This window comes from Maylandia zebra, linkage group LG17, assembly GCF_041146795.1.
Source record: "Maylandia zebra isolate NMK-2024a linkage group LG17, Mzebra_GT3a, whole genome shotgun sequence".
In the NCBI taxonomy this organism is placed as follows: domain Eukaryota; kingdom Metazoa; phylum Chordata; class Actinopteri; order Cichliformes; family Cichlidae; genus Maylandia; species Maylandia zebra.
Window position 1 is genome coordinate 10,195,519 of NC_135183.1, and position 12,314 is coordinate 10,207,832.

Consider the following 12,314-nt stretch of genomic DNA (forward strand, 5'->3'; position numbering starts at 1 on the left):
CCCGCTGTGTTATTCCTGGTGGTTCTTCTTGAGTGCGAGCGAGGCAATCATCATGACCCATTGCTTTTTTCCCTTCTGAAAAAAAGGCATGACCCTCTCTCTTCTGTACTATAATTGTGCTTTAATAAATATTACATTTGAGATATTGCATTTTACTTAAAGTTGATTAATAACTTAATTACATAATTATAGTTGGAAAAAAAGGGCTGTTAACATATTAATTTTGTTGTATCTTGTTCTCTGTTAAAATGTCAAAACACCCATTCAAAATGTTGGCTTTCATAAAGAAGTCTTTTCAGCTTCCCCGTGAAGGTTTTGCTCATTCTAGTCATTAAAATGCCATAGGTGTTTTTGTGTGTGTGAGTGGCCTCAGGCAGTTTTTGCTCTAAAAGGAATGGGGGGAAAGGCAGACATGTAAAAGTGATGAACGCAGGCCAGGAACCTCAGTACCAAATGATCTTATTCACTGTGATCAGGCAGTAGAATGACGAGGTTTACACGAGGAAAACAAAAATCTGTCATATTTTATTATTAGAAACTCTGCAATTTGTCATGAAATTTTAATAGGCCGTACACAAAAAGCACCAATGAAAACATTTCACCGGAGCACAGTATGATTCCATGTAAATAAAGGAAAATGTTCCTGCAGCTAAACTACTTGAGCTGTGGTGCTGTGAAACATCAAAGTGTTTAATATATGAGAAGCGTATTCTTTTTCATAATGAAGCCACTATCAGGATAGAACAGACTGCCTCCTCATACAAAAGGCTGAGGCAGCAACATGGAGAACATATCTTAATGACTAATTACATTTTAAGATGTGCAAATGGTTTATATTCAAAGCTGTGACTGTGCTTTAATCCTGTGAGCAAAGAACAGTGTTATTTGAAAATCCCACATCTCCCATATGGGCTACTCTACATGACACAAATTAGTGGGCTTTCTAGTTTTTCAATTGCGCTATACAGTGCATAGCAAACAAACTTTGACAAGAAGAAAAAATAAAAGAAATTATGGTCATTATAGCAAGAATAACACTGGGATTTCTTTCGTATGGTGTGTTTGGGGACAGTGGTGGGATTATATGCAGATGCCCTAATATGTGATTGAATTAAACTTACAGCTTGCTTGACTTCTGAGTCTGTTTTTACAGACATCAGAATGCAACACGGTGTGTCATGACATATGAAATGAAATTCCCTGCTGTAGAATATATTAAACTGCTTGCCAGAGCAGAAATAATAACGTAGTCATGGCTTATCAGTGCTTTCAAAGGCTTGTCATAAGTGATGAAATATGGTAATTGTATTTTTAATATCAGAATCAAAGCTGTGTTGGTGATTTATGGAGCATTCTTGGTAGATCTGTGGCTTTAATGATAATTTTTTTAAAGTTCATGTGAAATACTGGCTCCTAGCTGCTGATAACTACCTGCACTGCTTAGGTGGGAGCTGTGTACATGTGCTTCAACTTCCTTCAAGACTGTTCAGTGAATGTGTGCTTGCATTCACTTTGTAAAGAACATTTTCAGAGTAAGACATATTTGGACATATTTCGGTTAAAGTAGCAATACTCCAAACTAGTTAGGTTTTATCATTACCTTTTAAATGTATATACAAGTCTGCGAAGTACTTCTGCAGAGTGTCTATTCTGTTGTTTGTCTGTTCATTTTAGCTTTACTTTATACTGCACAAGTCCTGCCAATTCAAGACCCTTTATAATATTACACTCAAAAAAATCTGTGTTGGATGAGCACAATCGTGGCACTTTTTTCCACGTGATTTAACCAAGTACAATAACCCATTTTTGACCATGTCAAACCAACACATTTGGCATTTGGTGGTTTAATGTAAACAGATTACGTTGGATCAATGTAGTATTCTTACAATGACTTGAAGTGATTTATTGAAGTATGTAAAGTGAAATTTGTTTTAATTCATTCTACACAAGTTAAAAACTTTAGGAAAACACAATGAAATCTTGTTGTTTGAACAACTACTTTGTTAATCAGGGCAATTACTGTTAGTCTTGCTTAATGAACCAATATGGGGGTTTATGATTTCATAGAGACAAACAACCATGTGCACTTACATTCATGGGTAATTTAGAACCACCAATTACTCTAACTCAAATTACACACTTCAAATCAGCCAGATTGTAGATTTGAACCCAGGCCGATCGTGGCTCAAGAGTTGGGAGTTCGTCTTGTAATCGGAAGGTTGCCGGTTCGAGCCCTGGCTTGGACAGTCTCGGTCGTTGTGTCCTTGGGCAAGACACTTCACCCGTTGCCTACTGGTGGTGGTCAGAGGGCCCGGTGGCGCCAGTGTCCGGCAGCCTCGCCTCTGTCAGTGCGCCCCAGGGTGGCTGTGGCTACAATGTAGCTTGCCATCACCAGTGTGTGAATGTGTGTGTGAATGGGTGGATGACTGGATATGTAAAGCGCTTTGGGGTCCTTAGGGACTAGTAAGGCGCTATATAAATACAGGCCATTTACCATTTACAGGCCATCTACAGACCTTGTTTTGAGCTAATACTCCAGCATTCAATTTGTCGGTTATTCTTAGCCAGCAGGGATTTCTGATTGCTATTACTATACCAATGTTACAATAAGTGTTGCCTATAACACTGATGACCTTGCATGGCCTACAGCTAACAGGAATTGATAGCTGGTGAAAGGAATGCTGGCATTTTACCATTTGGTTTACTTTTCAAATATGGAAACTATCTCTGTTATACACTACCAACTATGGCAAGCATAGAGCATTATTCTGGGATATACTTAAGGTCACCAGGCACTACTTTTTTATTAAAAGAAAAATCAATGGTAACAACAACAGCAAAGAAAACTCAAGTGCCAGTCAGTCAACAGCTCTCTGAAGTCACTCAATTTTGTAATTTTGCATACCGCATTTACTGTTCAGTGGGGTTATCTTTAAATAATTAAAACTTTATTTCATCAGGCAGTCTCATTAAGATTAAAATCTATTTTACAAGAGAGACCTGGGAACAAGAAACATTAACAAGAACATAATCAGCAGATGTGAACAACACAAGGAACATCTTTAAAAACAAGAACAATTTCCAAGGGGAATAAAAGACACTCACTTGACAGCTGTAAGTTTACTTAATTTGAAAAGTGCATAGTACCTGAAATCAAATCCATCAAGGTTATCAAGATTAAGTATTTAGTGGATCATGATTTATACCTACACTATTTAAATTAAGGTAATGTTAGAGGGTTTAAAAGCTTAAGCATTTTCACAAAAAGAATAACTGAAGCCCATCCAACCTTTTCAGACAGAGAGTAAATGATGAAATATGAAATGTGTCATCTGTGATAAAGCATACTCCTCTATGATATATACGGATTAACTGCTGTAGGGGCTTGAAAAATACGAAATATTCCCATAGTTCTATTTGAATGATGCAAAGAATGTGAAATATATGCACTGTGTTTTGCCAGAACGCCACACAATTGCACAAAAAAAGTTCTATTTAGTTCTGTTCAATGCCCAACACTTTTCTTGCAGACATTTTGACTTATAGCAGGAAAAGCACAGGTGAAACTAATTACATTAATGATGGATCAGTTTCATCAACTGTATCAGTAAGCTGTGACAGTGAGCCAGCAAGCACAACTCCAGGACCCTCGCCCAGCTAAATGAAACAGAGCCGTAATTAATGTTATTAATTACACCTGTGTTTACCCTGCAATGACACGCAAGGAAGTAGCTTACCTAAATGGAAAAAGTCTTTTAATGTTATCGATTACACCTGCGCTTTTCCTATTATAACATATTTTTTCTGCCAAGAAAAGGCCTCCATTTCATTTAAAAAGAAAAATCTGTATAGTGTTGCAGGGCGCTATATCTGTCAGTACTAGAGAAAAAAGGTCAACAAGGATGGCTAACTATGACGTTAATTAATTGATTAAGGAAATATTTTATTAGTGAACATGTGTTCCAGCTTCAGCCTTGAGAAAACAAATATTTAAACATGAAAGAACTGGTCAACTAGTCAGAACTGGGCAAATACCCACACTTTACCATACAGTGGAATTAAGATAATGTCCATCTTATAACACATGTCAATGTACTGTTCAGCTGTTCATGAAAACAACAAAACCGATGACGTAGCATGTGTTTGTGTTCAAAACGTTGGGGCCCATCAACTCAACTTCAACGTCTGACACAAATTTCATGTGGAGGATCATTTGTGGTGCTGAAAGCAGGGTCTCTGCATTCAAAACAGCAGCTGTCAGCTGGAGAGCCCAGATTACCCAAACCTGAAGGCGGTAAATCGGGGGAGATACATTATTGCATGAGCATCCTCACCATGAGGTTGTGCATAATGAATCTGTCTCCCAGGGTGACACCATCAGTGCCACCTACTGTAACTTTCTGAGGGGTCTGATGGAGAATGCATGGCAGAAACAACCTCAACTGTGGTGTGTGCTACTGTTATCTTGTGACAGCTCACAGTGCAATGAAAATGATGAAGTTTTTTGCCCATGCAACTTTTGCTCACCTCCTGCTGTAGTTACCAGATTTGATTTCCTGCACCACCTTAAATTGAAAAAGGAATTGGAGGATTACTTATTGGACACAAAGAGGCACCAGACTACAGAACCTTTAGGTGGAAGTTCTGTAGACATGCTAAAAGCTGCCATGACCTTGAATGCAAGATCACCCATATTTAAATCAGGTAAGTGTAGTGGAGCAAAACTGTATGGTTCAAACAGTTAAAGGAATTTTCCTTGTAGAATTACAGGCACCTCAAAATTGCAGCAAGTACAACTTGTGAGTACAGTCACTTTCCACTGGCTTTAACTGTAATAATGGACAGTCGAGCAGCAGAATGTGCTGACTCAGAAAAAATTCAATCCAAAGCACCGAAGCTTTAGCGGCTGAAAGGTGTGAGTCTTTTCTGCTTAGAGACTATTTCTCCACTTATCTTTTATTTCCGATCTTGAGTGTGGAAGTCATTTTCACCCCTTTCTTCGCACCCCAAGCAAACCTCAAGGCTAAAAAGATCAGAGTGATATTATTAGCCGTTAGCCTTGTCTGACTTTGGTGCGGCTCCTGGAGTCAGCTGTCAAATCTGACACAACACCTCACCCGTATATTCTTCTGCATCCTTCCTGAAGCTGATACTGTGTTTGAGGATCAGGTTTAAGGTTTGCTTGCAAATATTAACCCATGGGGCTCATTTAATTAAGAGGAGAAGTGATCTCTGCCAGTACTTAAGTGAAAGAGAAAGGGCAGATGCCACATGATATTATCTAGGAAAGGAGGTGGTAATTAATCACTTTGACAGCCCTTGATATGTAAACATGGCTAATTTCAAGCAGTTCTTTTTTTCGTGTGGACTCACATAGGTACGAGGTGCGTCTCATTGGCAGCCATGACAGGTTTAAATTGCCCTTCAGCAAAAGTGGGCAAACTGCCAAACACTGTTACTATTTGATGTAGATAGAGTTTGACATCCTGATTAAATGAATATGAGCTGGAGATCAACTCAAATCAAATGAAGCGCTTTTCTAAGAGCTATTAAGTCTTTGAAAGATGACTTTAAGACCAGAATAGCAAACATCAGCATGTTTACTAGCAACATTTCCACACAAGTTGGGGAAGCATAAATTCAGCTCACTCTTTAAGGTGGATGTTTGCATTTAGGATGTAATGTGTTCGATTATTTAGCCACCCGAATCTCACTCATTGGTCTCTAGACTACAAATTTATTTAACTTAATTCAATTCAATTCTATTTTATTTATAAAGTGACAAATCACAACAGCAGTCGCCTCAAGGTGTTTATATTATATTGTTTTTATCGTTATTTTTTTTAAATTGTTTTTATTGTTAACTCAATTTCCCTGGGTCTTTTCCCGTGGGTTATGAATAATTTTTTTTTTTTGGTACCAATACTGGTTTTATTTTGTTGTATTTATCTGCGACACCTTAAAGGCTGGTCCGTGAAAATATTGTCAGACATAAACCGGTTTGTGGCACAAAAAAGGTTGGGGACCACTGCCCTATGAGCCCTATTTGACAACCAACAGACCTTTCTTGGAGCCTTAGAGTCCTAAGCTAACAGTTAACTAAGCTAACTGGCTAGCTTGGTTAGCTTGCAAGGTGAAACACTAACAAAGGAGTGTGGGTATACAGGTCGCTGAAAGTAGTTTCTACAAAGATCCCTTTGGAGTATTTGTTAACTTTCTATTTAACTTACCACAGGTAATAACGCTAAGATTCTGGAGAAGGCCAAAACTGGCTTTTTTGTGTTAGTGTGCCAGTTATTTTCTTTGCGCCATGGTTGCCAAGACTTAAAAGAACACAAAAAATACACACAAAAAACTTATTCTGATTGCACGGGTAAATGTTAGGGTTTGGTTCATCACAGATAAAAACTCTTCTGTTTCCTACCTCACATCAACAAACAGTTTAGGCCTGATCATTTTACTGTTTAATGGTGTGAAAACACCTTTTCACTTTTTCAGCTGAACTGAGTACATTACATCTGTGTGGTCACAGTGTCTGGCATTTGAAAAAAAAAGTATGCATTGTTTGTCTGTTGCAAAAAATGCCAAAATTGATTGGTGTGACCTTTTCTAAATTCTAATAAATACTAGTGGCTTTTAGTAGGAAAAAAGAAATAAACCATAGACTTGCTTGGTTGTCTCTAAATGACCCTGTCCACAGAGTCCTGCAACTTCTCCTGCAAATGCACCTACTGTGTCACACATGTGAATGAACTCAGTCACATTTGAAAAAAAAAAAGCATAAATTGTAGAAATTTACTTCAGCGATGGCCTTTTTGTGCTCTGAGTCACACACTGTAAGGGAGCAGATTCCCAGGACTTTTCCTCTGGGGGAACTGGAGAGGAGAATAAATGAAGACTAATGACTTCTGGCAGATATGTAGAAAACAAACATGGAACCTGCTTGAATTATGTAACCATAATGCCCGTGTGTTCTAAACACTGTTAAAATTGTACAAGTAAAATATTTAGTTGCTTAGGAGAGCATTTTTACAGACTTTGAAAGTTCACCTTTTCCTTTTGGTTTTTCTAGGAATATCTGCTTTTAACAAGATCAAACCTTGGAGAAAATGTGGAAACATTCACACCCAAAAAAAAGGAAGACATAAAGTTTAGTGTTTATCTGAAATGCAGTCCAGGGTTTTGGAAATAAAGGGTATGTTTTCCTTCCTTGTCCAAAGACCGTGACTCGGAACTTAGCTACATTAGAGCAACTGCCTGCCCTCCATAACTTAACTGAGCTGTCAAATGAACCAACGCTGCATGAAAAGCTCTAAAAAATTTCTGCAAGAATCGATCTGGACTCTGCTGTCAGTCTTTCAGGCTAGAGTGTGCTCTCCCCTGATTTGATGCAGAGCTGTAGCAAATAGCAGTATCAAGTATGTGAAATCAAACATAAATCATATTTATTTCATTTAATCTATAATAAAAGTTGTATTTCTTGAGGAATGTAGGTATTACCCCAAACTGAAACTACTCACACACTGTAAAGATTACACATATGAGAAGTTATCAGAAAGTTCTGAGAATAGTTACATGAAAACCAAAAGGTTTACCTTGTTGAAAGTGGCCTGATCTCACATACAAGGTGAACCTTGTCGTGTTGTGGAGGCAGCCAAAAATCTATCAAGCAGTCCAGGTGGCAAGTAAAATCACAGTATACAGCACAATGAGTGTTGTAAAATATGACAGGCATGCTTCTAGTTTTCTCCTGGTCATAGAATATGAGGTCTGGTGAAATCCCAGAGTGCACAGTTAAAAATCACAGCAGTCTTCCGAGTTCTATACACATGAACGGTAAATCGGACAAAAAATTAGACAAACGATGTCTTACAGCCATTACCTAGTTAGCTTAACTTTAACACATGAAATGGCTTCTCCATCTCTGCCCACTAATTACAAAATGTGTTCAAGTAAACATTTATTTGAGCCCCTGTTTCCAGTCCTGCTTTTAAAAGGACAGACACTTTTGAAAGAGACAGACATTAACTTGGTATTCTTACCGGTAAATATTTGGCAAGAAATGACAAGAAAAAGTAGATTTAAAGCAAAAAAAAAAAGGTCTGTAATGGTCTCTAAATTAATGACAAGGGATGGCATGACAATGTGACTCTTCTTTCTTTTTTATGAAACTCTCTTTAGATTATGATACAAATATTGAAAATATTTGAAAGGTCCTTTACATTTCAGCGCTCTCACTGATAAAGTAATAACCTGATAAATGATCGGATCTACTGAACCCAAATACTAAATGACAAAACACTTGGGTTTGATTGTTTTTCTTCTCTATTTTTATCCCAACTATTCATAGGATTTTTTTTTTAAATTGTGTCTTTTTATGTTTGGATTTATTTATTTTTTACAGTTTTACTGCCTATTATAAAATGATCAGCTTTGTTAGAAAAATCAGTGACATTACTTTACAAAAAAGTCCTTTTACTTTTCTTTGAGCTTGGTGATGCATTGGGATGAGCAGGATGGAACTCCCTGGAGAATGAGTTGTGGGGGTCAGTATAGACCTTGTCTGTTTTCGGTGTTTCTGTCAAGGAACAGTTCAAACAAGTCACACCGCTGAGAACTGCTACTTGGTGTTTTGTAACTTTTAAAACTACTACTTTCTACCTCTTTCTCTGCTTGACTTTTAAGAGGGTAAAGTCGAATGGTAAAGTCTGACATTTGCAGTGATTAGGCCTACCTGGTTAAAAGTCAGAGATTTCTGACTTCAATTTAACAGTTCCCATCCAAAGAGTCCTAGGTCATTTTTGTTACAATGGGAAGTGCTTACAGGTCTTCCTGTATGACCACAATTGCGTTGCTTCAGTGAACCCTGAAGTGTTTCTCAAGTCACATATTTAACTTTTTTTTTCCTGTTGTGACAATGGAAGAAAGAAATCTGTCAGCAAGACTCTTTGGTCTAAAATTGTAAGAAATACATGTGTAAAAAAAGTTCCTCATATTCCACTGTCCAGTTCTTTTTTGCTGTTGGATTTTTAAAAAAAAAAAGAGATTTCTATAGTTTAAAGTGAAAAACGTAAACTTTTATTAGAGACGGGCTAAGCATTTTGCAATTTGGCATAAATTGTGAAAGTTGAAATTTCTTCAGTATTCAATATGAAAAATTAGGCTTTCTTGTCAGATGTCATTTTTTAGGGGGGGTGGCCGACAACAATACACAGTGGTAAACTGGTGCATAATAAACAAGTGAATAAGGCAAAAAATAAACATTTTTGATGGGAAATTGGTCTCAGACCACACTGAGATAGAGCTGTGCAGAAATTTCGATTTTATCGTGGTGGACGTAAGACAGCCAAAGTAAGTGGGAATACATTACAATGTTTTTCAAAGGTAAATTTTGGTCAGAGTGACAAAACCTGCAGTTTTAGTATCTGTGAGATGCTGACTTTCAGCACCCGACGGCATGTCCATGTATGTGCTGAAAGGATCCACGTTTGGCGTTTACTTGTTTGTGCAGAATCCGTTAATCTGCTCGTTACTTGTTTGCTGTTTTGTTTGGTGGTTGTTGAAATGGTTTTGTGAGCTTTTAGCTTAGATTCCGACATGTCTGTGGATACCACACATGTCTATATTTAAATAAGACATCTGGTGGTACATCCCTTTAAACCAGATCTTCTCCCTTTTGATACTGGGGGCATTGGGGTTCAACAGGTTAACAGTTTGCTTAATTACTTTGTGTACTATCAATGGCAATGAGGGAGGTTTTTAAAAATAGGAAAGACTGTACAACTTATGAAAATATAGTTAAAAGTAAAAAATGTCTGCTTGTGCCTGTTTGTGTTTAGAAGCAGATCAAACAACTTAAGAATTATAAATGGCTTCAAGCGCACATTCAGGCCTGTCAGACTCATCTACATGCACACATTTCTGCACCTCTGGCTTTCAAAGACACTTTGTATATGGTTTATTATATTGAAAAGATTCAATACTGAAGTGCAACTTTACTTTTTTCAAGTTGGCAGTTATTATTCCATGTTTTCATAAAAGCCTTATTTTTATGCATTTGCTACTACTATGGAGAACACACATAAGGTTTAAGGCCTGGACAAGTTTGAAACCTTTTGTCCACCACTGGCGGAAAATAAAAACAATCTTTCACATAATGGTACAATCCCTGTCTGTCTTTGCATGTGATCAGTGTGCCACCCCTGTCTGCATGGATTCTCAGCAGGGCTGAAGATTCAGCTCCCACATATCAATGGGCTATTAATAATCTATATATGAAATTATTTCGTGAGGCAGATAAAACTGTATAGCGTGCCGGATGTGGCCCGCAGACTTAGATATTAAAAGTTGTAACTTGTGATTGTAATATAATATTGGGTAAGTGTGCTAGTGATGTTGCAAAATGCGAACTGTAAAGCCCAAGAATGTGGTTTGTCTTTGTCATTATCTATTTGGATTATGCATGCTGCAAGGTAATTTGCAGGTTGCACTTTGTATTTTTTCTTGTATACGGCTCTATAGCTGTGATGGTGGTTTAGGACACGGATGGACTAATGCAGTCTCAATATTCTGGTGGTTGATTGGCTGAAACTTCATTCTTCATGTAGTATAATCAGTTAATCATAAAAATCATTAATAAAGAGCTTCTTGCTTTGAAGGTTTAACACAATAGTTTCCTGATTCTCATATTGTAATTCATGGGGATAAGTCACTCAGAATTGGGAGGATTAAACTGAGCACCTGTACAAAACAGAAAACACACACACACATACAAAGACTAGATTCTGTATCTTCAGCAACTGAGATGATCAAGAGGTCTGTGTTTACAGGACAATGTTTCCTCATGCAGGTTAGGGCTCTGTCACAACGTGATCTTAATCACATTGTTCTGATATCTGAGTTCTGACTCGTAACATATCACCAGTGTTTCCTGCAGATCGGTTCTGATCATGTAGAGATTTAGGTCCCAGAGAACAGAAAAACACAACACTCACAATTTGCTTCTGCAACATACTAAAAGCTGCAGCCAGTGTTTTAATGCAAATGAGCTGCAGCCATTTAAATCTATCCCAGAATGTCAACATTGTTTGATAAGCAAGCGTTCAGGAGTGTGGTATCGCTCCCATCAATTTATGCAAGGAATGTGCAAATAAAGCTGCGACTCTGACATTTTATTTTCACCTCCCATTGGTAAAAAAGAAGAGAGTCTGATATTTTGCGTGTATATATGCATGTGGTTCTTAGCCGGTCTGTCCTGGATGCAGTTTTTAACAATGTGGCAAAAAAGCTAAGCGCATTAGTGTTATTAGGCATCGTGATAATTATGGCTAAAATGATCACAATTATTTTAGTTCCATCTTCAAATCATGATCATTTCACTGATTTTAGTGACAATTTTTTTAAATTGCACAGAACACTTCTTTAACATCTTTACAAATCTTTGCACCTGGCAGAAACAGTGAATTATTCATTCACTGTTTCTGCATCATGTGTATGAATAAGATTCCAAGCAACGCAGTGAGAATTGTACAATGCAGGTATCACTATTTTGGAAAAATAACTGGGGATAACGTCTTTTGCCCGGTATATTTAAAATTTTCCTTAAGATGTTTTTCCACATCGTGATCAGTGGACACACATTTTTGGCTAAATGGAAGGTGATGTATTAAATTTCAGCGTGTGTTTGTAAGCGTGATGGATACGCTGGCATCCTACACAGGCTCACTTTTACAAACGTCTGAGTTGATGTTGGATGAGTCACACTAGAAACCATTGTTTTGTTTTTCCTTAGCCTTTGTGCATTAATTATACTGACGTTTGTGGTGCTTTTTCAGGTGGGTGAGTTCAGTTAGTAGTGTTACCTGTCTGCATTGCAGAGATACAACTCTACAGCACTCTTTGCATATGATTTCTTCTTGGTTAACATCACCTGTACTACATCCAAAGTTTTTCCACACAATGAAGAATGATCTGCTACAAGGGACAAGTGCTTAACTTTCTGCTGTGCCAGACTTTTGAATTCTTGTTTTGCTGTCCTTTAACATAGTGTTACTTTTCCAGATTAGTCCAGGAAACTTCAAACTGAGCAATGCAGCTGTGATTGGCACATGGAGGTATGTGGTCAGCTTCTGATTTAGGGAGAGTTTGACTTGCTTTTCCTTTGCTTCATAAACTGTGGAGCATGGATTGAGAGGCCAAAATTGTCGTCAAGAATAAAATTCAAATAATTCTGCAGCCCTGAGTGTAATGATAATAACCACTGGCACTATGCAGGCTGCTGCACAAAGCTTAACTCCGCTGGAAGCCTCCACGCT